The 27,905-nt window shown below is 44.0% G+C and overlaps 1 long non-coding RNA gene and 1 pseudogene across 1 annotated transcript; both read right to left on the bottom strand.

Annotated features, from left to right (window-relative positions):
* Positions 1 to 482: 482 nt before the first annotated feature.
* On the bottom strand, positions 483 to 26,134 carry LOC135566954 (trinucleotide repeat-containing gene 6B protein-like; annotated as a pseudogene).
* An 831-nt stretch (positions 26,135 to 26,965) lies between these two features.
* LOC135566955 (uncharacterized) lies at positions 26,966 to 27,697 on the bottom strand. Its single transcript, XR_010462225.1, has 2 exons — positions 27,469 to 27,697; positions 26,966 to 27,323 (listed from the first exon to the last, which is right to left on the bottom strand). It is a non-coding gene; the product is annotated as an uncharacterized LOC135566955 (long non-coding RNA).
* Positions 27,698 to 27,905: the final 208 nt, after the last annotated feature.

Here is a 27,905-nt window from a genome sequence, read left to right as displayed (position 1 = left end):
TGCACGTGTACACCGCAAGCCACGAGTTCAGATTTTTTGTGGCCCCCACCCCCATCAAGTTGCCCATCTCTGGTTTTTCACATACAGGATATAAATACTCCATACTAATTGCACATAAATGATAGCTCACTGGAGAAGTGCATGCTTCTTCCAGGCTGTGTGGCTTGTACAGTAAATAGGATTGGTTAAGATGGCATAGCAGATGGACACACATTTTGAGTGTGTGTGACGTGGAGTGGACACAGGAACCGTGTGTGAACAGTGTTGGGACACCTGAGGATAAGAGGCCATTCTGTATAGATGGACAATTCTCAATGACCACAAGACAAGTAGAAGCCAATACTTTCATCTTTATTAGTAATCTTGTTCTCTTTTAAATAAATTTATTTGTAAAATCTCAAAGCGAAACACTGAACAGGAGTGTTAAAGCCTGTCTTAATTTAAAAAACGATACACAACAAAACATAAACGCACATTAACTCTTTTCTGTGTCTTTGTAAACAACCCCCCACCACTCCACAGTTTGATAAGATTTGGCATGTCCTTTTTCTCAATACATATGCCTTCAGCTCTTTGTATCATTAACATTTTTATTATTGCAGTTCGGACTATAAAAAGACAATCTGCAAAAAAAATAATCTTAAAATGAGAGAAAAAACTAAGCATTAGTGCCAATGTTCTTGAACACACAGTCAGCAGTATACCAATGCACTCAAAACAGATTTATAGACCTTCTGTAAGCAGCCTCGCACACTAATCATGACAGGCAGTAACATGCACACTACATTATCCTCACATTCACACACAGGGGTTTATCCTTGGTCTCCTTCTCACTCACACACACACAGAGTATTCCAAACACAGTATCCCACTCTCTGAGAAATGCAATGTTCCCTCATACTGCCAGAGTTTCAACAATTATCATAGTAACAGTAACAAAACGTGATTGAGAGAAAAAACAACAGTAGGAGGTCAGCATTTGAAAGGAACAATTACATTTCAGTATTCCAATGTTCAAAATAAAAACAACCATACAAAACAGAAACTAACATACACAATAAGATAGTTGTCATCAATCAGAGCGGTGTGTTTGCACATGTTTTGATTCAGTCTCCATAAGGGGCATGAATGGAAACTGCAGGTTGTCCTGCATCACATAGTTTTCCTATATGATGCGAGTAATGCTGTTACAGTGCCCATCTGTCCAAAGGCTAGTTTGTATTTGGTGTGTGCATGTCCATGTAAGTCTGTCATCAAATCACCTACTAAGCACAATGCAATCCAGCCAGTCTCTCAGACCGACAGACTAATTTTTCAGGTTCAAGTCTAGCAGTTGAAATCTTCATCTGTGGAAAAAGGCCTTACACGTCTAACAGTCCCTGCATTTGTTTATAGAATAGCTTAAGTCTGGCCATGAGAATGTGTGTAAGCATGTCTCACATTTCTGCTTGTGTGTTTACGTGGTTATATTTAGTCATTTATATATGTATGTGTGTGTTTACGTGGTTATATTTAGTCAGTTATATGTGTATGCGTGTGTTTACGTGGTTATATTTAGTCATTTATATATATATGTATTTGTGTTTCCCAGTGTATGTTGTGTCTCTAAATATATACTTATGTGAAGGTGTGTCAGATGGAGTCAGCCACTCCTCCCAGCAGGTCACCAGGCAACAGGGCAGCTGGGCTGCCCATTTGCTGCCTGTCCTCCATTTGGGGTGGACCCCACAAGCTGCTGCTGGAGTAACCTGGGTCACACCACCCCAGGCCCAGACCTCCTGCCTCTACCCCGTCCCACCCCACCCCTACCCCCTTCCCAGCCGTTGGCGCTCCACTGAGCAAAAATACCAAGCCCAGGACCTTGGGCTGGGGTGGCCTCTGGAGAGCTGCCGTACCATCAAACTTTGCCAGCCGGAGCTGGAAGGCCCCACACTACCCAGAACCCCTCCTCCACCGCTGTTTCCACCCAAATTGTTTCCTGCTCCAATTGCTGCTCGTTCACTCCCCGGGGAGCCCCCTCCGCTGTTGCACACCACTGTGTGCGTTCCTGACGAGCCCTGGGCCGCCCCTGCCCCTGGGCTGGCCCCCTCCACACCTCCAACCTGGGAATGTGCAAAATAGCGAGCCACTTCCTCCTCACTCACAAACTCTGCCAGGATTGTGGTGTTCCCCAGAACACACCTGGAGAAAACAAAATATATCAGTGTCCTTTAGTAAAACAGGTGAAGTAGTAGAAATTGTACTAACTGAATGGCCATCAGGCTCCAATTCAGCATTAAAGGTAAAATAAAAAATAAAATAAAAAACATTCTGCATGGAGCTAACATTAGGCGAATTTGTAAATATTTAATTACAGGCATTTAGCATTACACTAGGCAGCAGCACAGCGTTTGTTAGTATGTAGAGGGGTAGTAGCCTACATGCAGTGCACCCTGGGCCTTGGCTGCTTCCTGGACGTGTGCTGTAACGAATCAGGCGCTGCCCTGGGTCAGGCCGAGGTGAAAGGTCAGCAGGGGGCCATGCTGCATACAGATAGTCCGTAGCGTGGAACCCCGTCAATCTGTAGGAGAACAAAAATGTAGTGGGATACCAGTGTGTCTGGTGGGGAAGTGTGAGACTGTAAAAGGGTAGGCAGTGGAATTAAACATTTCCCCATTCTGTTTTTCCCTTAGCAGCCCTTTCATGCCAACTTCATTCATGCAATCCTTAATTGATTAAATGGATCAGCCAACTTCACAATCCAATTACACTTGGGTCACGCATGACACCGGCTCATTTGCATAGGATACACTGAAGGAGAATGCTGATGAACAAGAAATTCACACCCACCTCTCTCTCAATGGCCATTTTATTTAATAGCTGTGATAAATTCCACTTCGATGATGGGTCAGAAAACATAAAATTCAAAATCACCCACAACATAATCCATAGGCCCCCCATCCTTCTGCTCATTCCCTCCTGCTCATAGGTGCTAGTGCTAACATCTTTATCAATTCTCTCCATCTGTACCTGAGGGGTGAGATTGCTGAGCAGTAGCCAGCAGCTGCCTCTGGAGGCCACACCATCATTCCACGCTGAGCCTACGGAGGAGAGAAAGAGGGGCAGTCAGAAACAAAGGGTAGTCTTTCAATATTTTTCTGTTGTAAAGCCAGTATCTAATAAATATCTTACTACAATGAGTTCTGAAAACCCAACAGCTATAAATGGTTTTGTATCAAGTTAGCCAGGAAACAGTTAAAATCACTACAGGGTTGATCCAGATATATAATATTACCTGTCCCAAATCTTGAATCTTGACTGCCCCCGCCCCTCCCCAGCCCCTGGTCAAACGCGGGCTCCGCTGCCCCATAGGGATGTCGAGGCCAGTTTCTGACTGGTCAGTCCAGGAGGGGGCGTGGCAGCTGGGAACTGATGCGACTGGTCTTCCACGGCTTATTGTGTCCAATGGGCTCTGGGGGGGCCAGCTGGGTTTGTAGTCAGAGTACTTTGCTGAGGAAACAAGCACAACTTTCAACAGACCAAAATAGATGACAAAGGAAACAGCGAATTTCAATATATCATCAATTTACAGAGCTTTGGTTAGCAGCTCATTCTCTCAAATATTAGACCTTAAAGCTGTTCATATTAGAGAATATCAATACCTGTGCTGTGTGCATTGCCAAGGGGGTTGTCTGAGGCACTGTAGGGCCAGGCACCTGGTGAAGGCAGCAAGGTGTTGAGGGAGGGGTTTGGCCCTGCAACAGAGAGAAGGGAAACATAGCTCATTTCAATCCATTTACAGAGCTTTGGTTAGCAGCTCAGTCTCAACTATTGGACTAGACCTTAAAGTTGTTCATATCAGAGAATGACGCTACCTGTGCTGTTGCATCCCCAGTTGTGGGGATGCGAACTCCTCGCTGCTCATGTATGCCAGTTAGGCTCTACACCCCTTTTAAAGCAGATTAATGCTTCATTTGAAGAAGTTATTTGGCCACTTTAGTTGTGATACAAACCTTATTAAAACATTTTCACAAGTGATCATTTACAAGTGGTAGGCTAACATTGTCACTAGGGTTGCACATTTTGGGGAATATATACAAATGAATATTAATACCATTTAAACGTGTCATGACGTGGCCCCCTTTCTGGGTATAGTGGCATCCCTCTCTTTCGCTCTCCTACAGACATGTTCTGTTATCTCATGTCGTAAATTCGAGGAGACTCTCCTGTTCATGCAGTATATAGAGAGTTTCACAGTAGAACAAAGTAATTTCTTCTACATCACAGAAAAATATCCATGTTTTGGAGAATGCGTAAACAGTCGGTGGAGAAGCCAGCTACTGTTGGTCTGTTTTGTTTCATGTTTGTGACCTCATGAAAGACAATACACATTACCATAACTCTGTTTATACATTATAAACAGAGTTATTGTTGTATAAAATGAATGAGTAAAGATTAAACCATTTGTGAAATGATGGAATGCTATGTTAAACCCTTAATGTGAGAGAATTGTATTCCCTTTAAAAAGTTTAACTAAGTCATTGGCCCGCCCCCCATGAGCAGACATGATCTGGCTCATGGGACAGCCCTTTTCTACTGTTACGAATAAAACCCCCACCTGAAGAAATCATTTTCAGACCCTGCCTCCCGCAGTCAGCTGAGGGGGCAAAGGTTTGAGTAGAGACCACAAAAAAACTCAGTTTAAACTAAAGGTTGTAATGGTTGTTGAATTTCTAACCATACCACGTGGAGCATTGACTATGCAGGAAATGGTTCAACTCTGAGACTATCGATCCTGACAGAATAAGAGCAACAGCCGAAACATCTCATCTATAAGAACATTTCTGGATGGTATCCACGAAAGACTTCCCAACAGAAGGACTGACGATTCCAACAGAGATCACAACGACACACTGAGAGTAAATATATATTGATTGCAATTATTCCCAAATGAGTGTGTTCATGGGCAAAGGATTAGCATTTCAATTAATATAATTATCAACTGTGTAGTGACTTTGTCTTTACCGCACTTCAGTCCACACCCAGTAGCCACTACTATTAATTACAGAGAATTGATTTGATAAAATAACAGTTTTCAATCTAATGATGCCAAAGACGTGACATGTGTTTTTTGCATTGGATATATTTACCATATAATATGGAGACAGAAACAAACCTTACCATTAGCAGACAATTGTAAATGATTAAATCCTTTCAATAGAATTACAAATGTTTTAGTTACTTAATTTTAAGTTGAATTCAATGAATTGACTCTTCACGTGGGATGTTTTCACTGAACAACAAAAGAAAGGGAATATTGAATGATCCCCAATGATCCATCGCATCTCCCAAAAACTTTTTTTCAACATTGATAGTCTAGAAACTAAAGCTTTGGTTGTCTTCCATGTCTTTCCCAGACCTCCTCAATGTCCACCTCTTGAACAGACTGAGGCCTCATCTTCACTGTCACTTTCCAACCTTGAGGATGGCTCATTGTCAGGTTCAAAAAGCCTCAAATTTGCCCAGATGGCCACCAATTTTTCAACCATTGTATTGGTTAGCCTGTTGAGTACTTTGGTGTGTATGTTCCCAAACAAGGACCAGTTGCGCTCTGAGGAGGCTAATATTAGTAAGATTTGGAGGATGGTGGAGGCAACAGGGGAAAAAGCCTCAGATCCACAAAGTCCCTTCCACCAGGTGGCTGATGAAATATGTTGGCACAACTGCCATATTGAATCTCCATCCCAAAGCCCTTGCTTGGAAGTGTACTTCGTCAGACTGCCAAGAACCTTTCCCTCATCTAGGCCACAGTGGCGAGACACGGTAGTGATGACACCATAGGCCTTGTTGATCTCTGCACCAGACCGGATGCTCTTGCCAGCATACTTGGGCTCCAACATGTACGCTGCGGCGTGTATGGGCTTCTGGCAGAAGTCTTCACACTTTTTGATGCATTTCAGAACTGCAGTTTCCTCTGCTTGGAGAAACAGTGAAATGGGCAGGGCAGTACCTATTTTCTGCCCTAGAGAGGTGTATGCTAGGCGAAGTACATTCAGAAATCTCTTCCAATACACATTGCCTGTGAGCATCAGAGGTGAACCAGTTGCATACACAGCTCGAGCAAGACATTAATCAGCATTTCTCTGACTACGTTCCTCCATTGAGTCAAAAACAACTTCTGATTCCAGGAGGACCATGAGCTGTTGCTATCATTAAGATGTCTGATTTGTCATTTTCACCTCGAATAGAAGTAGAGGTACTTTTGTCAGAGGTTGCTTGTTGTGAACAGTGAGGGAACTTTATGCACTTGGCCAAATGATTCTTAATCTGTTGCATTCTTCACATATGATTTGGCACAGTACTTGCAAATGTACACAGCCTTTCCTTCTACATTAGCTGCTGTGAAATGTCTCAACACATCAGATAGTGCCCATGGCATTTTCCTGTAAAAGTTTAAAAAAAAAAAAAGTTTTTTTAAAAGAGTAAATAAAAACAAATACAATTCCATGTACAGATAAATAGTTAAGCAGTTAGATTAAACAACTCCTTTGTAAGATAAATGGTTTAAAATGAAACATATATGGAAACAGGTGAATTAACCTCCCCAGTTAACAGGCTCAAGCAAACTAAAACCCACATGGAAACAAAACTAACTAGCAGAAATTGCTAACAAGTTAGAAATAATTTAAACACTTTGCTGTAGGCTACTACTTACTAGTTAATAAAAAATAATTTATGTCATAAAATATATCCACCCTACCCAGTACAGTAATGAAAACTTACCAGAAAGCATGTAGTCCTTGGCTCAGACAGTGTAGTAGTGTGGGCTCAACAGCATCTCATTAGTGTGCAAGATCTTGAGAATCAGCTCTACATGTGATGGAAGAATGCACTGTGCATGCAGAGGGTTGCAATTCCATTGAATTGGGGATAGTTTAACCAAAATATGCCACAAGACCTACAATTGCCTTATATGTATCCTACAAAATAAAAGGTTCACTGTTATAAGCTAACTTTTTGAATTTAATGTAAGCAAAATTCCGGGGCTCAACTTCCCATGGAAAATGTCCGGAAATTTACAGAAGCTTTGCAACCCTAATTGTCCCCCCATCAGACTATTCTTGATTTAATCTTATCTTTACATATTCTAAATAACATATATTGCGAAATTTGTTTTGATTTAGAACGGACCATTGCACCTGTACCAAAACAGGGGCAGCGGGATAAATAAAAAAAAAAATAAAAAAGTAATCTATGCACTTAAATAGCAAATGGAGGATGCTTTTCCCACCAGGCAGTTTGACTGCCCGTGACCGCCAGTAATACGGTCACTGCAACAGCCCAAGTTGTGCCAATAGGTTTAATCTCATTCAATACTTATACAGAAGCAGTGATTAAACAGTGAGTACCTGTATTGTCTCGCAGTAACTGGTGGTCAGAGTCACTGAGGCTGGAGGGTCCATGGGAGCCCAGCACACTGCCAGGGGTCATGTACGGGTCCGACTCCGGGTCGGCACTCTGGATGCCTTTCCAGGGCACTCCAGGCTGGAACTCTGTCACCGCAGAAAAAACACAGGGAAGACTACTGAGCCTGGCAATATTGACATTTTTTGCAACTGCAATGTTTCATATGTGCATTTCAAAATTGTGCATTAGGAACTTGGAATACTGAAAGCAGTTTACCTGGGGGCCAGCTGGATGTCCCAGTCACGGTGCCCATCTTGCTTCCAGGGGTACGGTGCCAGTTGTCAGAAGGGCCCTGAGGGGTCATTCCCAACCCATCAACTCCGAGCAACTCATACTGTGAATATGGGGAGCCCTCTCGAACTTTCATGGCCATGGGTAAAGGACCTGCAATAGCACACAAGACAAAAACAGAAATACAAATCATTTGTCAGTTTGACATGGCTTTTCCTTTTATGGCTTTATATAGGTGTGATTATTCATGTAATTAGCAAGACATTGGATTTTAATGACTCACCATTCTTGTGATGGGCTGTATCTGGGGGAGAGGGGGCCGGAGAGTGACCCTCCATCATCCATTTGAAGCGGGACTGCTGCCCCCCTCCATCCTTCACCCCCCCCACCATGGAGCCCAGCTCCAGCCCAGACAGATTGCCTCCGGGAGCAAGACCTGATATAACAGAAAAAACATGGTCAGATGGTTCATTCACTGCAGTCATGAGCAAAGATGGCTGTGTTGATAAAACTTGGGCCAGTGTAATCCCCTGAAATCGAACATCACGGAATAGCTGCTAGGTGATTTAAATGAAAGACTTTCGTCACGGCAACAGTGATATACGAGCTACTGTTTACACAAATTAGTTGGATATGATTTAGTAATGGTTTGCCTTTGACGTCATACTGAGTAGACTGCTCTAAACTGACAGATTGGACTGAAATGTGTTAGAGAGATAATAACGAAGACCAAACCTAAGCAACTTACCAGAGTACATTGCCTGTGTTTTGGCATGAAGATCTGACAAGGGGCCACCCATACCAGGGTGGGGCATCGAGTCTGCCATCGGCTGTTTTGGTGCCCCTCCAAGAGATGGGGACAGTTTGGAGCTCCCACTGCCTCCGCCTACCACTCCCTGTTGTTGCTGTCTCTGTTGTTGCAGAATAGCCATGATTCTAGCCAGCTATGGAGACATAGGGTAAGAGAAAAGATTGAAAAATATGTACACAAACTCTGCATCAAGAGACTAAAGACAAGCTGGCTAGAAAGCTACTACATACTGAAAGTCTAGCACAAGTATTGCATCTAATATTGAAATTAGTCCGAACTGCATAGTGATAAGGCACTACACTACTATGGGACGTTCAGTACCTGCTGTGGATCAGTCTGCTGGCGTATAGGCTGGGCAACTTCCTCTGGTTCTGCAGGAGCTGCTGCTGCTGTTGCTGCTGCAGAAGGAGCTGACAAGCCTGGGGGTTGGCAGGCACAAAGTAGTTTTACTATTCTATTCCACTGAGAGAGCTAGTGTAGTAGCAGTTTTACAGTTGCAATTACTTGATATCCAATCAATACAAGATTATTTGAATTACTGAGCAATTTTGAAAATTGTGATAAACGGTTCAGACGGCCTGAACCACAACATCGAGGCAGAGACTATATTTACCAGGTGGAATTGCTGCACATGAGGGTAAATGTTACTAAGCACGGCAAGTTGCTGTGGCGAGAGCTGAGGTGGGAACACCCTCCTCCGACACCTACTCCTCCAACACTGCTGCCAGGAGAGGGTATCTGCTTTAGCATGGGACCCGGCACCTGTGACGTGAAAAAATGTGTATTAGCATTGTGGACACTGAGAAAGAAAAATGCCTCTGGATATAGAATGTAGAGATTTGTTAGACAACCTGGCCAATATTCCAAAATGGTAATCTAAAAGACAAGCTAGAAAATATATTGTTATTGACTTTCGGAGCACCTGCTCATACCCAACGTGGAACAACTTTCTAAATAAACATTAATATTCGTGAGGTACAACACAGGCAACGACTGCGCAGACATGAATTGATGAGGGACTTGTCCGCGTAACCCTTGGGAGGGGTTCATGGATGCATCCTAGGCTGGCGCATTCTCGAGACGGAGGCATCCCACCGCTGCCACCAAATAAACCATGACCACCCATCTGGAACGAAATACAGAAGAGTACAGTTAAAAATAAAAAATGATAAAAAGGAACAGTGAGAGCTGATAAAATGAAAATATCTATAAAGTTAGTTGACAAAAAAGCTAGTTGATGTTAGCTGGCTAGCTACTGATAGGGTCAACATATCTAGCCTCCCTCCACCTAGGCCAATCGACAGACCATGCAAACACTGCTTAGCACAGCTTTAAGGACACCTTGAACCGCTTGACAGGAGTATGACTCACTTACCTTGTCACTGTAAGGTCCCATGTCTCCAGGCCCCATGTCTTTGGAACTGGGCATACGGTAGCCTCCACCACCTCTTCCTCCTCTCCATTTCACCGCTGTAGTCGTTCATCCCCCTCTTATCTCCTTCCAACTTTTTATCAAGACTCAAGTCCTCGCCTATTAAAAGAGTAGTAAGCGTCGTTTTTACTCAAAGTAAGAGTGATCAAATCGATCTGGTTAACCATTACTACAAACACTTATGTTTTAGCGTTATTTAAAACCTCTTCAGAACATCATCTTGAGAATCTATGATACCTAGCTAGTTCCAGTTGGCCAACGTTAGCTACTAGCCAAGCTAGCATGTAATTACATTCCAAATCATGGTGAGATACTATGTATCCACTAATAAGAAACCACATAAATTCATGCCAAAAACTGAAACGCCTCTACTCCTGTGTGTTTGGAGTATGGGAACCGTGCGCACATCTTACTGTATGCAGTGCTCATTTCACCCGGAGGACTTCAATGGCTTAGTATAACCAGTGGAAGGCAGGATTCATAATGAAACCAGGTGTTGTGCCGAGCGTTGTTTGTGAAGCCTGCAAGCTCTATTTCAGGGTTCCCCAACTGGAGGCCTTATTTGGGGGCAAGTTCTGTGTGCATTTTTTTTTTTTTTTTATAAATGTCTATGGTTCATTGTTGGACATAAGACTAAAAACACCAATAAATAAGTTAAGTGATTTACATTTTGGAAATCTGTTCCAAGTATTCCTAAGCATAATAAAAGACGTGATTGTATAAAAATGTAAGCAAGGTTTGAAATGATTGTTTTAGTCAAACATATCGGTTTTTGGGCTTATCGTGAATCATTTGCAGACTACAAATTATTTGTAATTATCAGCCAGCATTATACCACCCTGCATACCACTGCTGGCTTGCTTCTGAAGCTAAGCAGGGTTGGTCCTGGTCAGTCCCTGGATGGGAGACCAGATACTGCTAGAGGTGGTGATGGAGGGCCAGTAGGAGGCACTCTTTTCTTCTGGTCTAAAAATATCCCCCAATGCCCCAGGGCAGTGATTGGGGACACTACCCTGTGTAAGGTGCAGTCTTTCAGATGGGACGTTAAACGGGTGTCCTGCCTCTGAGGTCATTTACGATCCCATGGCACTTATCGTAGGGGGTGTTAACCCCAGTGTCATGGCTAAATTCTCTGGCCCTCAAACCATCAAGGTCACCTAACAATCCCCAGTTCACAATTGGCTCATTCCTCCCCACTAACTATTCCCCAGGTCGTTGCTGTAAATGAGACTGTGTTCAGTCAATTTACCTGGTAAAATAATAAATAAAAGAAATATGTTCCAGACCGTCCTGCGGCTAAATCTAGTTGACCACTGCTGCTCGATTTCCTACAGGTACATCGAGTGTCAGCAGTGATGAGATAAACCGTGTCAATGTGGATTTACCGCACTATAAATCACTATTGGATTAGCATGCAGACTCTCCCTCTCCTTGGCTCTTTGGTAGCTAACTCAGCCGTACAGTGTTAAGTCTCCACTCCCTTTACTTTATATCTCCTGGCTTTTTTTTTGTGTGGGTTCCTCCCAGTGCTAGACTAGTTGTTCTCTGGCTTACTACTTAGCCATGTCGATAGTGGTGATTGGCTAGCTAGCAGGCTAACATAAAATTATCTGGCTTGCTAAGGTAACTGGTTTGAAGGCATTATGCATTTCCAAAATTATGGTTTACTTTAATGTAGCTGTAAGCTAGGTGTTGACAGCAACTGGCTGACTCGAGCAGTGCTAACCAATGGTCCTCTAAACTGTGTGCATGCCACACAGCTCCCTGGGACTGCCACACAGGAATATTAACCCACAGAGAGATGCACAAGATTGAGCTTCACTGCTCTAGAAAGTTCAGTGGTCACCATCCGGTCAATCATGATCGACTAGTTGATCGTAAAGGGATTCCAAACGATAAAGCAATGTGTGTTCCTATTTTTACCACTGTTGGCAGTAGGCACACCCAATTCAACTGCCCTGTGCACCAGCTAGGTGAACTGTTGCCATTTTGAACCATTTCATGTGTCTTCAGGCACAATCTCTGCCTTCCCGGTGGGCCCAGAGACCAAAGTGCACTTTACGTCTACCACTGGCCAATCGGATGGCTCAGATGACCATGTTTGCAGTAACGTAGCTGCATAAAAGGAAGCTACAGCAAAGTTGATACTACAGTTTTCAAAACCATGACCAGAGAGACCCAAAGAATACAGCAAAGAGTTTACAGAGGGTTCAAGTTTAACTCAGCGCTGTCAACACTTAGAAGCCATGAATGAGAGTTCATCCAATTTCCACTCAGTGCTACAACATGCACTGCAGCAGTAATGAATGAGTAGGGAAGTAGCTATCGAGAGCTGCGTTTCTTTATTAGCGGCTTGGGTTGTTTTAAAAGATTAATATTTCCCTTTCTCTGTTCATAGGAGTAACATGTATTTGTGCAATAATGCGGTGGAATTCGGGTTTTGCAATCAGCTGGAAGACTGTGTCCTTTTTGGTCAGTGGAGGAAAGGGAGACCGAAGGGATGTTAAGAGGCAGTCCTGTATGCTGCTCCTCCCTCCGCTGAGACTGAACATCAGATGCCGGGCCCCATGAGAACAGTAAACTAAAAAGCAAACTATTTAAATGTGTGCTCACGCAGCCATGTCTCACAAGTAATACAACAATGGATCTATTACCAGTGTGATCGTATAGCCTACTCTCAAACTTTGAAATATATATATATATATATATTTTTTTAATGGCCCTAACAAAAATGCATTGGCAGGGCAACTCAAGCAAAGCTACTATGTGGTGATAACGTATTGGGCCTATAGCTTACTGCACAAACCTGATCACTACAGTACTGTTTTCAACTGGTTAATGTTGCATAGGTTGATTTAAGTAGGTAAAAAATTAGCGGTAGATCTCAGCTTATACTTTGACTCAAAAAGGTTGGTGAACACTGTTCTAGAGTTTCTTGTTAACACCATCAACGTATTCCTTTACTGTGGCAATTATGATCAAATCAATACAATATGAGCCACTTTCAATGTAACATACCAAAACAAAAATATGCAATAAATATTAATGTAAGCAGAACATATTGAGTAGAATTTATTGCATTGACACTCACTAGTCAGCCCGTACGCTACACAGCCCGGGACGGCATAAACATATCAGAGCTGCAGTAGTTCTATATGCAAATGGTCTGTTGCCATATATGGATCTGTGCCATTTACTTTGAACTGGACTGTGTTTACAGCATGAGCAGTCATGAGCAGATAGGGTTGGTTTGAGATCAAAGCGAGAGCTGCATGTTTTTTATTAAACCTTTATTTTACAAGGTAGGCTAGTTGAGAACAAGTTCTCATTTACAACTGCGACCTGGCCAAGAAAGCAAAGCGACAACAGAGTTACACATGGAATAAACAAGCATCCAGTCAATAATACAATCGAGTTCAAGTCTATATAAAGTGTGTGCAAATGAGGTAAGGGAGGTAGGCAATAAACTGGCCATAGTGGCAAAATAATTACAATTTAGCAATTAAACATGAGTGATAGATGTGCAAGTAGAAATACTGGGGTGCAAAGGAGCAAATAAATAAATAACAGTATGGGGATGAGGTAGTTGGATGGGATATTTACAGATGGGCTAGTGTACAGGTGTAAATATCTGTGAGCTGCTCTGACAGCTGGTGCTTAAAATTAGTGAGGGAAATATGAGTCTCCAGCTTCAGTGATTTTTGCAATTCATTCCAGGAAAGGTAGCCAAATGAGGAATTGGCTTTGGGGGTGACCAGTGAAATATACCTGCTGGAGCGCTTGGGTGCTGCTATGGTGACCAGTGAGCTGAGATAAGGCGGGGCTTTACCTAGCATAGACGTATGGATGACCTGGAGCCAGTGGGTTTGGCGAAGGAATATGAAGCGAGGGCATGTCACCAAGAGCATACAGGTCGCATTGGTGGGTGTAAATGGGGCTCTGGTGACAAAACGGATGGCACTGGGTGATAAACTGCATCCAGTTTGCTGAGTAGAGTGTTGGTGGGTATTTTGTAAATGACATCGCCGGGTCGAGGATCGGTAGGATAGTCAGTTTTACGAGGGTATGTTTGACAGCATTAGTGAAGAAGTAGGCTTTGTTGCTAAATAGGAAGCCGATTCTAGATGTAATTTGGATTGGAGATGCTTAATGTGACCTCTTTGAACCACCCCTCCCGGATCCTGGATAATTGTCATCAGCAACGCTGAATTGCATAGCGCAACAGTCAAATAATATTACTAGAAAATATTCATATTCATGAAAAAACAAGTGCGATATAGGAAAACACAGCTTAGCCTTTTGTTAATCACCCAGTCGTCTCAAATTTTGAAATTATGCTTACAGCAAAAGCAATCCAAGCGTTTGTGTAAGTTTATCGATAGCATCAGGAAGCTTGGTCACGAAAAATCAGAAAAGCAATCAAATGAACCGTTTACCTTGATGATCTTCGGATTTTTTCACTCACGAGACTCCCAGTTACACAGCAATGTCCTTTTGCCCATAAAGATTATTTTTATACCCAAAATACCGACGTTTGTTTGTCGCGTTATGTTCAGAAATCCACAGAAAGAGCAGTCACGACAACGCAGACGGAAATTCCAAATAGTCTTCATGTCCACATAAACATGTCAAACGTTTTTTTATAATCATTCCTCAGGTAGTTTAAAAAATATATATATATATATATATTCGATAATATATCAACAGAGTGTGTAGCTTTTCCATAACAGCTGGGAGGAACAATGGCCGCCTTACTCAATTTGCGCACCAACTCACTCCGAGAGCCCCCACCTGTGCACTTACGCAATGTGATCCTTCACGCTCAGTTTTCAAAATAAAAGCCTGAAACTGTGTCTAAAGACTGTTGACACCTTAGGGAGAGAAAAAGAATCTTTGATATCCCTTTAAATGCACAATAGGATGCATAAGAAATGAGATTTCAAAACAGGGGCACTTCCTGATCGGATTTTCTCAGGTTTTAGCCTGCAATATCAGTTCTGTTTAACTCAGACAAGATTTTGACAGTTTTGGAAACTTTAGAGTGTTTTCTATCCTAATCTGTAAATTATCTGCATATTCTAGCATCTGGTCCTGAGAAATAGGGGTCGTTTACTTTGGGAACTTTATTTTTCCAAACGTAAAAATAGTGCCCCCCTAGCTTCAAGAGGTTAATGTGAGTTTAGTCTAACCAGACACCTAGATATTTGTAGTTGTCCACATATTCTAAGTCAGAACCGTCCACAGTTGTGACGCTGGACAGGCGGGCATTTAGTTTAACTTGCATTTAACTTGCATTTAAGAGCAGTTAGAGGCCACGGAAGGAGAATTGTACGGCATTGAAGCTTGTCTGGAGGTTAGTTAACACAGTGTCCAAAGAAGGGCCAGAAATATACAGAATGGTGTCGTCTGCATAGAGGTGGATCAGAGAATCACCAGCAGCAAGAGCGACATCATTGATGTATACAGAGAAAAGAGTAGGCCCGAGAATTTAACCCTGTGGCACCCCAGACTGCCAGAGGTCCGGACAACAGGGCTTCCATTTGACACACTGAACTCTGAGAAGTAGTTGGTGAACCAGGTGAGGCAGTCATTTGAGAAGCCAAGTCTGTCGAGTCTACCGATAAGAATGTGGTGATTGACAAAAAGTCCAAAGCCACCATAATTTGCAATACATTCATTCAAAAATCCTACAATGTGAATTTCCCTGGATTTTTTTTTTCATAGTTGAAGTGTACCTATGATGAAAATTACAAGCATCTCATCTTTAAGTGGGAGAACTTGCACAATTGGTGGCTGACTAAATACTTTTTTGCCCCACTGTATGTAGCAGGCTAGTAATAGGGATTGCAACAATTTTGGATAATTTTAGAGGGTCCAGATTGTCTAGCCTGGCTGATTTGTAGGGGGACCAGATTTTGCAACTCTTTCAGAACATCAGCTATCTGGATTTGGGTGATGGAGAAATGGGGAGGCTTGGGCAAGTTGCTGTGGGTGGTGCAGAGGTGTTGACCAGGGTAGGGGTGGCCAGGTGGAAAGCATGGCCAACCGAGAAAATTGCTTATTGAAATTATCAATTATTGTGGATTTACCGGTGGTGACAGTGTTTCCTAGCCTCAATGCAGTGGGCCGGGAGGAGGTGCTCTTATTCACCATGGACTTTACAGGTGTTCCAGAATTTTTGGAGTATGTGCTGCAGGATCTAGATTTCTGTTTGAAAAGCTAGCCTTTACTTTCCTAACTGCCTGTGTATATTGGTTCCTAACTTCCCTGAAAAGTTGCATATCGCGGGGGATATTTGATGCTAATGCCGTACGCCACAGGATGTTTTCGTGCTGGTCAAGGTCAGTCAGGTCTGGAGGAACCACAGGCTATATCTGTTCCTGGTTCTACATTTTTTGAATGGGGCATGCTTATTTAAGATTGTGAGGAAAGCACTTTTAAAAGAATTACCAGGCATCTTCTACTGACGGAATGAGGTCAATATCCTTCCAGGATACCCGGGCCAGGACGATTAGAAAGTCCTGCTCGCTGAAGTGTTTTCAGGAGCGTTTAACAGTGATGAGGGGTGGTCGTTGAACGCAGGCTGCACAAGCAACGAGGCAGTGATCGCTGAGATTCTGGTTGAAGACAGCAGAGGTGTATTTAGAGGGCAGGTTGGTAAGGAATTTATCTAGGAGGGTGCCTGTGTTTACAGATTTGGGGTTGTACCTGGTAGGTTCATTGATAATTTTTGTGAGATTGAGGGCATCAAGCTTAGGTTGTAGGATGGCCGGGGTGTTAAGCATGTCCCAGTTTAGGTCACCTAACGACACAAACTCTGAAGATAGCTGGTGGGCAATCAATTCACATATGTTGTCCAGGGCACAGCTGGGATCAGTAGGTGGTCTATACCAAGCGGCAACAGTGAGAGACTTGTTTCTGGAAAGGTGAATTTAAAAAAAAGTAGAAGCTCAAATTGTTTGGGCACAGACCTGGATAGTAAGACAGAACTCTGCAGGCTAACTCAGCCCCTTTTGGCAGTTCTATCTTGTCAGAAAATGTTATAGTTAGGGGATGGAAATTTCAGGGTTTTTGGTGGCCTTCCTAAACCAGGATTCAACTAGGACATCCGGGTTGCAGAGTGTGCTAAAGCAGTGATTAAAAACTTAGGAGGAGGCTTCTAATGTTAACATGCATGAAACCAAGGCTTTTACGGTTGCAGAAGTTAACAAATGAGGGCCTGAGGAATGGGAGTGGAGCAAGGCACTGCAGGGCCTGGATTAACCTCTACATCACCAGAGGAGAAGTAGAATAAGGGTACTCATGTAGTCAAGTGCACATTTTTGTTTATCTTATTTTTTTATCCTTATTTAATTAGGGCAAGTCAGTTAAGAACAAATTCTTATTTACAATGATGGCCTACCCCGCCAAACACCCCTATGGGACTCCCAATCATGGCTGAAATTGATGCAGCCTAGATTCAAACCAGGGACTGTAGTGAAGCCTTTGTGCACTGAGATGAAGTGCCTTAGACCGCTGCGCCACTGGAAGCTCCTTTGCTAGTTACTAAGTTATTAGCTCAGTTATAGATAATTTGTAGTCAGTAATAGGCGAGTGATTGCTTCCTACAAAAGCACAAAACATGTACATTTCTAGACACCTTTAAAAGACGAGTCAGGTAAAGAGCTTATTTGTTTTAAAGAGGCAGTGTTGCATTTTGAGACAGGCTTGAATAAAGCTATGTAGCATATAGGCAGAGGGCTTGCATTATAGGGAATAGACTGGCTTGCCGGGTCCTCCAATACATGTCACATCCCGCAAATATTCTTTCTGGCATTCTGATCAGTTTTATGTAATAACTCAAAAAATTGAAAAGTGAGGTGCACCTTTGTATTGGGACTTTTTGATGAGTATTCTAATGCAAATCCATATTTTACATGTGGTTAAGTTTATGCTACCTACCCTTCAACAGAAAATGCATCGTCACCATCCTTTCTTCCGAGACATAATTAATAGGGCTTACCATGAGTGCCATATTTTGGAATTGTCGTGTTATTGGGTTCATCCAGTTTTCTCCACCTCCACCCTTAGGGAACAAACAGAAACATGCAATGTAGCAAACATAACCCTCAATCAGAAAGATGTCCTTTCATAGTTCCACAGCTTAGATATAAAACAAAATTGAGCAAGCAGATCCTAACCACAAAAATACCTTGATGTTGCCTCTTTTCCCCCGGCCTTGCCCCCAGCCACCAGAGTTGTAGTTGCTGCTGGTCTGTGAGCCTGTGGTGTTCCAAACTCCACCAACGTCCTCCTCCTCATCCCAACTGGAGTGTCGAGAGGCTGAACTGGGCCCCTCTCCTTGCCCCAGCTCTCTTGCACAGACTTTGAACCTATGGGACATGCAAAAATTGGTCATGCAATGTCCTGAGGAGTAACACATTTGCTTTACAATGAAAGCTCCTTGAAGTGTCTTACCAGATTTAGATGAGGGGTTTCCCCAACCAGCAGTTTTGCTTGAGTTATCTGGGTCTCCCAGCCAGATGGTGCATCAGAAGTCTGCCCCCAGGAAGCAGTGCCATTATCCACAGATTGTCCAACAAGGTTGCCACCCCTCCCCACATACCTGGGCCTGGTAATAAAGAGAATATCAGATTAAAGAATCTGCCAGAAATGCCAGTTGTTGGCCTTCGAAGGAATAAATCGGTCATAGCTACCCATTCCAGGTGCATTGCCAGGGTTTGAGTCCCGGTTAGCTGGGATCGCAGGCTGTCTCCTTGATGGTGGCTGTTGTACGGATGTAGGTGGACCCTGTTGAGTTTGGCCTTGAAGTGGTGGTGGCTGACCAGAGGGGGCACTGTTTTTATCCCACAGGTTCACATTCTTGCTGTTGTAGCAGGTGGATCACCCCAGGCTGAAGTGCCATCATCAATCTCCATCTTGCGGGTGATGGACTGTGGGGAGGGCTCCTCCCACCCGCTGGGCTCAGGGCCTCAGCAGGCCCAACAGGGATCTGAGGATGGGGCCAGCAGTCCAGCCCGAGTTTTGGTTCTGATTCTGGGTGGAGGACCCTCCTGACCTGCCCAAGCCTCCTGGTGGCTGTTGGGTCTGTGATTGGTGTTGCTGTTGATTTGGGGCTTTCTGTGTTGCCGCTTGGCTGTTTGGTATCTGTAGAATGCGTCTTCATGCACCAGTCCTGGTGCGGTTTGCCGCCCATGTCACCTCCACTTCCCCCAACTCCTCTGTGGGCCTCCCTCATCTATGTTACCCCAAGATCCTTGTCCGTGCTGCCTTCACCTCTGCCCCTCCCTTCCCCCAGCCTCCACTGACTGTCTTGGGTTCACGCCCTGCGCCCAGTTGCCTCCCCCTCTTTGTCCCTCCACCTCCACCTCCCTACCCATCTCTTTCCAACCCCTGCAGTCCCCTTCTCCCTCCTGACCACCTCCCCAGCCACTCTCTCTTCCGCCACCCTGTTCTCCCGAAATCTCTCCAGTTCCCTCCCGCCTCTGCGGTCTCTCCTCCTGCCTCCTCACTGCCCCAGCCTTTGCCATGGCTCTCTGAAGTACTGACATCGCCCAGGCTCCACTGTCATTCCCTGGCTGCCATCAATATCTTTCACTGGCATCCTGAGGGAGCAGAATTCCGCATGTTGGATGGTGGAGCACAATTTGACTCGTCATCCCAGCCGCCTTGAAGGTACAGGGCCAGGACCAGTGATCATAGTAGGCATAGCGGGCCCCAGCAGATGGATCAGTAGTCATTGTGCTGTTGCTTGCGGGGTAAGTAGATGCCCGACCAGTAGAACTAACAGCTTGAGATGGAAATGCAGGGAACTGCTTCCCCCATTTTGACTTGCTGCTCCTGTATCCAGGTCCCAGGCAACATTCTGCTGTACCTGGATCTGCCCCCATCCAGTGTTGGACAGCACCCTGGGATCCAGGTCCGACCGGCTGAGCATGCTCTGTAAGGCCACTTCAGGGTTGGGGGTGGGGTTGCTGGAGCGGTGGCGGGAATGCTCATGGTTCCGATTGTGACTCCCAGCTCTGACCCCTCCTCCACTGGAGGATGAGGGGTCCCCCACTTCCTCTGCCACCTTGGGACCTGCCCATTCCCCCCACAGCATCAACCCCTTTCTGATTGTCCTGGGCTGTTGTCATAGTAGCAAATGTTGGTGAGGCAGAATCCTGGGGGATATTCCGCCACCACCACCACCGCTACCTCCACTGCTGCTGCTGCTGCTCGCTCCACTACATTTCTATTGCCGGGTTGCTGGAACCCCTGACATCTGTCGACCCTGTGTACTCACTTCAACCCTCCTCTGTAGCCCCATCCCATGCTCCCTGAGATACCACTGGGGTATTTGAGCTAACATCATTTCCTGACCCACTCCTCATCTCCTGCCAACCCAGCTTTCATCCTCCTGAGCTGCATCTCCCTACTCTGTCCCACCCATCAGTCTTAGAGGCACCTGTGTTGAGGTTAGAGGGGAGGCAAAGCTTCCATGAAGAGGAAGAGGTTGTGGAGGAGGATGACGAGGCAGAGAGATGCTCGCTCCCTCCAACAACCCCACTGTCCACAAGGTCTCTGCCCCTTGATTTGGTCCTTCTCCCAAGCTCGGCCCCAAGCCCCCAGTCCCCATGGAGATGTGCCCTATCCTGGCAGGCATTTCATGGAGTTGGTGCTGATAGCTAGCTTGATTCACAGAGGAGAGTGGATGAGCATGGGTGGTAACTGGCAGAGAAGGGCTGTTGTGATGGATGAGGGCACAGCTCGGTGGTAGCTGCACCAACCCCTCGTTCCATCCTGCACAAGGGCAGGCCAGGCTGAAGGGTTGGCATTAGGCTGAAGCTGGCACCAGGAATCCCCCTGTTCACACGAAGAGGGCTCTCCTGAGTCCCAGGAAGAAAGGAGACTTTGGAATTGCTGAGCACTGGCGCCTCTGTTGCTGCGGCCACTCCAATTCCAGGCTGGACTGAAGAGGCCCACACGACACCAGACAGGACACATTCAGTGAGTGACGAGGGGGAAGAGTGGGGTGGGGAGGGACTGTCTGAACTCCCAGCTCTTGCTCCTCCTGTCCTCAGATGCTGTTGGGTGCATTTGTCAGTCCGTGAGGCACTGCTGTTGTTGGGGACATCCAGCTCTGCTCCATCGGTACCCACTCTATCCCCACCCACAATGCTGGGCCACTCTTCAAGGTCACTCCCATCCACTATCACCTTCTCCCAGCCCTGAGAAGGGGCTGGCTGCCAGAGCCCACCCCCATGTGGAATTTGCATAAGTTGAAGAAGCAGCAACTGAAGATGAGGGTGAGGAGTGGGGGTGAAGGAGAAGGTGAACCCAGATTGGGATCTGTAGATAATGAGCAAACATACTTTGGTAACTTAAGGACCATGTTAAGAAGGTTAAAACAGCACGTTAATTACACTTGGACAAATATTAATTTAGCTGCTGACTACAGATCCAAACCACATCCTTTCATTTCAATGTTGACCCACCTGTGGATCCAGATGTGGTTGCATTGGGGGCATCTCCCTGTGAAAGAGGGGGTGCGTCTCCCCTACCGCTGCCTCCCCCCAGCAGCATGCAGGACAGTGGTGGCTGGCCCCTCTTCAGAAGCACTTTGTGGTCCTGCTGGCAGCGGAATCGTGGGGGCACCTCTCTGGGCATATAGCGCTGAGTTCCGGTGGGGGGCTGTCCGTTGGCCACAGCCGCCCGGTTTGCATTGTTCCCACCCGGAGGAACAGCGAACCCAGCTGCAGGGCAGGGGGACGATGGTGGAGTGGGGCCAGGGCTGGGAGACACAGAGCCAGGAGTGGCTAGTGACTGCGTGGAGCTGGCCTTGGTTGATTCTGGCACTTAAGGAAAATGAAACAAATGAACCAAGTCAATAAAGTCAAAGCTGGAATGCATCCTAATCATAATGTTATGTAACATAATATAAACTTGGCCTTTTCCTCTCTCATCGTTATCTTGTTTGATGAAAGGAAGGAGTGTTACAGATGTACAATAGCAGTCAAACGTATGGACACTCCTACTCATTCCAGGAGTCGTCCGGATTAGGCAGTCATTGTAAATAAGAATTTGTTCTTAATCGACTTGCCTAGTTAAATAATAATGCATATACAATTAAAATAAAATAAATAAAAAACACTACTAAAGGACACCAATAAGAAGAAGAGACTTGCTTGGGCCAAGAAACACGAGCAATAGACATTAGACCGGTGGAAATCTGTCCTTTGGTCTGGAGTCCAAATGTGAGATTTTTGGTTCCAACTGCCATGGCTTTGTGAGACACAGAGTAGGTGAATGGATGATCTCCACATGCGTAGTTCCCACCGTGCATCATGGTGGTGATGTGATGGTGCTTTGCTGGTGACATTGATTTATTTCAAATTCAAGGCACACTTAACCAGCATGGCTACCACAGCAATACGCAATCACATCTGGTTTGTAGGACTCTTGTTTTTTTAACAGGACAATGACCCAAAACACACCTCCAGGCTGTGTAAGGGCTATTTGACCAAGACGGAAAGTGATGAAGTGCTGCATCAGATGACCTGGCCTCCACAATCACCTGACCTCAACCCAATTGGGATGGTTTGGGATGAGTTGGACCTCAGACTAAAGGAAAAGCAGCCAACAAGTGCTTAGCATATGGGAAATCCTTCAAGACTGTTGGAAAAGCATTTCAGGTGAAGCTGGTTGAGAATGTCAAGTGTGCAAAGCTGTCAGAGGCGAAAGGTGGCTACTTTGAAGAACCTAAAATATAAATGATATTCTGATTTGTTTAACACTTTGATTACTAAATGATTCCATGAGTTATTTCCAGAGTTGACGTCTTGACTATTATTCTACAATTTAGAAAAATAAAAACCCTTGAACGAGTAGGTGTCCAAACTTTTGACTGGTACTGTATATACAGAACAAAAAAATTACCTTTGACTTTTTGTTCAGTCACCTGAAAGTAGAGAAGACCGTCAGTGCCATGAAATAGCCAACACATTATTGTAACGAATGTCAAGTGCTAATACTGCAAGCAACTATGGTGCGCAGGCCAAGTAAATCATTATTGCTGTCACGACTAAAACACAGCCAAAACAGTGTGGCTCTGACTTTCAATGGGCCATGAAACTGGATCAAACACCAGACAATTCTGTTTTTAGGAACATACCAGAGCACTCTGAATTATGTAGGCCTAATTTCCAGATGAAAAGTGGATATTATATACCTTCTGGGAAGCTTCCCTTTTCTTTTTATCCTCTTTCTTCTTTTTCTTGTCTTCCATGAACTGCTGTTCCCTTTCCTGATTCTCCTATCTGGACACATTTAAATGGATGTGGGCATTGACATTTGGCGATAGGCATCAACATCAAGTTACATACATTTGCTGCGACTTGCCTAAAACGTTTTATTAACAGTTTATTAAAATGAACTCTTACACAATTAGTTAATATTGTCAGAACTATAGTATTAAGCAGACAACCTTGGCAACAATCTGTGGTAGCCACCCTGAATTATTAATTTTCAAGCAAACGATTACAACTCCAAACATGTAACACATGCACATCAACAGAGAGGAAATGTAAGACTGGGCAGTACCTGACTGGTAGATAAAAGAACCCGTTAGCTGGTAGAAATATTTAATTGTCACGTAGGTCAAGGCCTAGCGAGCTAATAGAGATGGCGAGAGAGTGAGTGTGTGCAGGATAGAGCGAGCTAGTTGGCTAGATGGGTCAGGTATCACAGGGGTAGCATTTCGTTTTAGTCCCCCTGTTTGACTCAGCTTTACAAAAGCGTTCCACTGAAAAAGCTAGTAAGCTGAAAATGTGGGGTCTTTTGAGTGTATGTATGGGAAACGTAAACAAAGCAAGTTTGCGCTATGGGAGGCATTTTGGCAATTTGGACAAGAGCTTTTCCAAATTGCGAAGTAGTAGTCTAGTCTGTAAATACAATTTAAGGACAGCAGTCAAATTAAGCCGCTCAAAATTGTCAGATTAAGAACTAGCTAGCAAGCAATATAATGTTCGTTTTTAACTATAACTATTTATTGACTAGTTAAACTGTTATATGTGGATCTATACGCGGCATTTAATGAAAAACAATTCCCATAATAGCTAACGTTACATTGTGCTAGCTAGTGCCACTTAATACAAATCAGCTAGCAGAAGCTTGCCTGGTGGTATCGCTCTGACGTTTGCCAAGGCCTATTCCAGCCTCGAGCTCGAGTACAGAGTAGCCCCAAACTGAACACCCGGTGGCGTTGGACTTGAAAAAAACGGACGAAACAGACTCCGTGAGAATAAAGTCACGTAACGACACAAACATGTGTTAACATATCTAGCTAAATTGTCAAAATAGTATTGACATTAACCAGCTGCAAGATAGCGCTTTCGTGCGAGCGACTTTGACGTAGTTAACTGCCGCTCAAAAGGTAAAGCCTAGTAGGGAACACGACCTACAGCTGCCGGCTTGCTTAACCATCTCCCAAAGCTAAGCTCCATACATAGTTTTAAAAAAATCCATACATATCGGTCACACATATATACTGTTGATTAGTTGAGTACTCCGTGGTGGTAATCGAAAATAGTTCATAGCAATGTTAATCGAAATGATTGTGTTTCTCAAATTATTCATACACACACACAAAATACTGTTTCATAGCATGACTTGTCTGTGCAATCAACTGTCGCTTTTGGACTGAAGTGACAAGGCCAAAGAAGCTACGAGAAAACTTCAGTGACGTTCTCTGTAGCTAACTTAGCTGACTGACGTTAGCTGTCGCTTATAACTTAACATGGATAGGAAAAAAAATGGTACACACAATTTACAACATTGTAATGAACAACTTAACGATACATCGTTTTAGTTACTCACCTCAGGAATCAAACATAAAGTACTTTGTGAAATTCTTGCAGACCTATTTAGCTAAAGCTAGTTTAGCAATCTAACGGTAGTTCAAGGCTAAACCAAATAAGAAATAACATCACCAAAAGGCTAAATGTTAACAATCGAGAAATTCAGTTAACGTATATCCTTTCGTACGAATGTAGTTTTCGCTGTAAACTACACATGCATAACCTCTTGGTGGTTGCAAAGCGCTGTGAGGTCGGTTAGTTTACTATCGGCCATTTTGCTTCTCTGTGCAGCTTGTGTTGTTGACCAGAGGGAGGGGGGCTGAATGGATATCTGCACTCTGCAGCAAGGGGGCGTATTCTCGCCCAAGCGTGACGTCGTTTACATCCAATTAGCCAGAGTGTTATCAGAGATGACACTTCTCGAGTTTGGTAGAAAAAGCCAAAGCAACAGTACAGGACCATAACTAGACAGTGGAAACTGAACCTCTACCATAAACTCAGTGAACTTACACATTGCAAAACAAAAACTCATCAATAACCTAGTCCGTTCTCATTTTTGGTTTACTGTCAGCACCTGTATGAGATAATAATAAGTATAATCAATGCATTCCTCCTCTTCTCTTCATCATACCTTTTCCAGAACATTATCTATATTATTATTATCTATATCATAAGACTGACCTCAAAATCCCAGCCTCATTTGACTGCTTATTTATACCCTGTTGTTATGTAACATTTCCAGCATGTTGTTGTTTTTCTCTTTTGTTGCCTAGTGGCGTCCGCATGCATCCCAGACGGAACAGTTCGTGAATATATTATGATGACATTTTGTGACGTTTTTGTTTGTTTTGGACTTCGGCATGTTTTTTTTCAGCAGTTCGGGCACACCATTTTTCTCTAGAGGCAAGCGGAAGTTGGTCGATGAAGTCTACGCCCCCTCGTCGGCGATTGGTCAACAGTAGGGATACTTCAATGAAGTGCTGTCTCAAAGAGAAACTAGGCAAGTCACTTGAGAAATACTGCACCAAATATCATAGTCAAATGCAAAATCGCGCGACTAAAATCTCTTTTGCAAAAACGTCAACATTAATGAAAAATGTATTGAGTTATGCGGTGTTCAAAACAACTGGTAACTCGGAAATCTCCTACTTCCGACATCAAGTCCGTTGGAAACAACTGGGAACTCGGAAAATCGATTTGAACGGTCATCCAACTCGGAATTCCATCTCGTGAACTCCGGCCTCTTTCTAGAGCTCCTACTTTTCCAGCCTTAAATTCACTGACGTCATGATTTGACCTAGTATTTTTCCGAGTTCCTAGTTATTTTGACCTCGGCATTATTATACCTCTGCGGTATCACCACGCTTAATCCGAAAATGTGGTTTGAGGCGCCGTAAGGATGGTGTGACGCAATTGTGGAGTCTCCAGAGGCATGCAGAGGTCAAATTGAGTGGATGGTTGATTGGTTGCCAGTCGATGGGGGGCAGTCCTAGATATACACAAACACACTTTCTTTACAACTTCCTTCAAATGCAAAACATGTGTTTGCTCTGACTTCTGCGGAGGCCGCATCGCAGTAAATACTGTATTGTCAATACAGATGATTTATTGACAATGCAGCGCCTTTAATAAGCTCTCGTTTTTTGTCCGAGTTTCCAGTTGTCTTGAAATGAACATTCTAAAGGCCAAAGTTTTTCCTAACCATAAAAGCAGTCATAAGTTTTAGATTTATTTTTAGAAGAACATTCAAAAGCTATTGTATTGTGACTAGTGGCCAAAGGCAAATGTAGGCAAACCCCAACTACTAATATGAATGTATTTGGTTGTTAGAAATGCGCTATACAAATTCCATGTATTATTATGAATTATTCAATCATTTAAAAGATGCTCTGTTAACTAATGAAGGTTGTTTAATGCTGATGTTTAGCATATGTACCGGATGTGAAACGACTAGCTTAGTTGGCGGTGGTGAGCGCTAAATAGCGTTTCAATTTGTGACATCACTTGCTCTGAGACCTTGAAGTAGTTGTTCCCCTTGCTCTGCAAGGGCCGCGGCTTTTGTGGAGCGATGGTTCGTGGTTGACTGTTGTTGATGTGTGCAGAGAGTCCCTGGTTCGCGCCCGGGTATGGGCGAGGGGACGGTCTAAAGTTATACTGTTACACATAGGTAGACAAGAAATACAACATTAAAACATAAAGACATGTTACTACTGAGCTTGTAAGGTTTAATTCATCAAATGAACATGAAACTTCATATTTACTGTGGTAGAACTAGGTATCTAAATGGGTGTGTGTGAAATGTATATAATAATTGTATCAAATTAGTAAAACAATAAAACTGGGTGAAAACATTGGGATCTATTGGAGCCTTTCCAACTCAACCCACAGCAGTGCCTTCTGCTGGCTGTGGATGACATTGCGTATGGCGAGAAGCAGATCCTCGGTGCAGCTCCAGGTGCTGGGTTCCAAAGTGTGGTAGAGCAGGGGCAGGGTCTCCAGCTGCTGCTCGTCCGCCTGACACACCTCCTCCATCATGCCATCCTCCCCTCGCCCGGTCAGCAACTTCCTGTCAATGGGGCAAAATAGATTGACTTTGTAACTACTGTTTATAAATTGGATTAGAGAACATACAACTACAAAAATAGAATAATGTATGATCTAAAAGTATATTGTAAACACACACAAATACAGATAGTCAGTCAGGCACCTACTTTAGCTTCTTGTGTTTTTTGTTCTTGGGTCGGATATTAATGACGATAGGGTAGACCCCCTGCCTCAGAAGGCCCTCCACACTACTCAGGCCTAGCTCCAACAGACAGTGCTTGTCCTGAGAGACAAGACACAGAAACCTATGTGGGAAAGGTAACCCACTGGGCACAGACAGTTCAACCTCTAGTTTTGATTTACATTAGGTGTAGTTGTCAACTATCATGAATTCAATGTAAAATCAACAAAAAAAATGTCACCATGTCATTGGATTTAGGTTAAATGTTTGATGAAAAAGACAAAATTCCCTTATGTTGATGACTTTTCAATCCATTCAGTTTTCCACGTCGATTAAGCATCATTACATAACATTTTCTCGTTGAAATAGCGTGGAAGCAACATTTTGGGGCTCCCAAGTGGCGCTAGCGGTCTAAGGCACTGC

The sequence above is a fragment of the Oncorhynchus nerka genome, unplaced genomic scaffold (genome assembly GCF_034236695.1).
Source record: "Oncorhynchus nerka isolate Pitt River unplaced genomic scaffold, Oner_Uvic_2.0 unplaced_scaffold_2870, whole genome shotgun sequence".
Classification (NCBI taxonomy): Eukaryota; Metazoa; Chordata; class Actinopteri; order Salmoniformes; family Salmonidae; genus Oncorhynchus; species Oncorhynchus nerka.
This window is presented reverse-complemented; position numbering and strand designations above follow the sequence as displayed.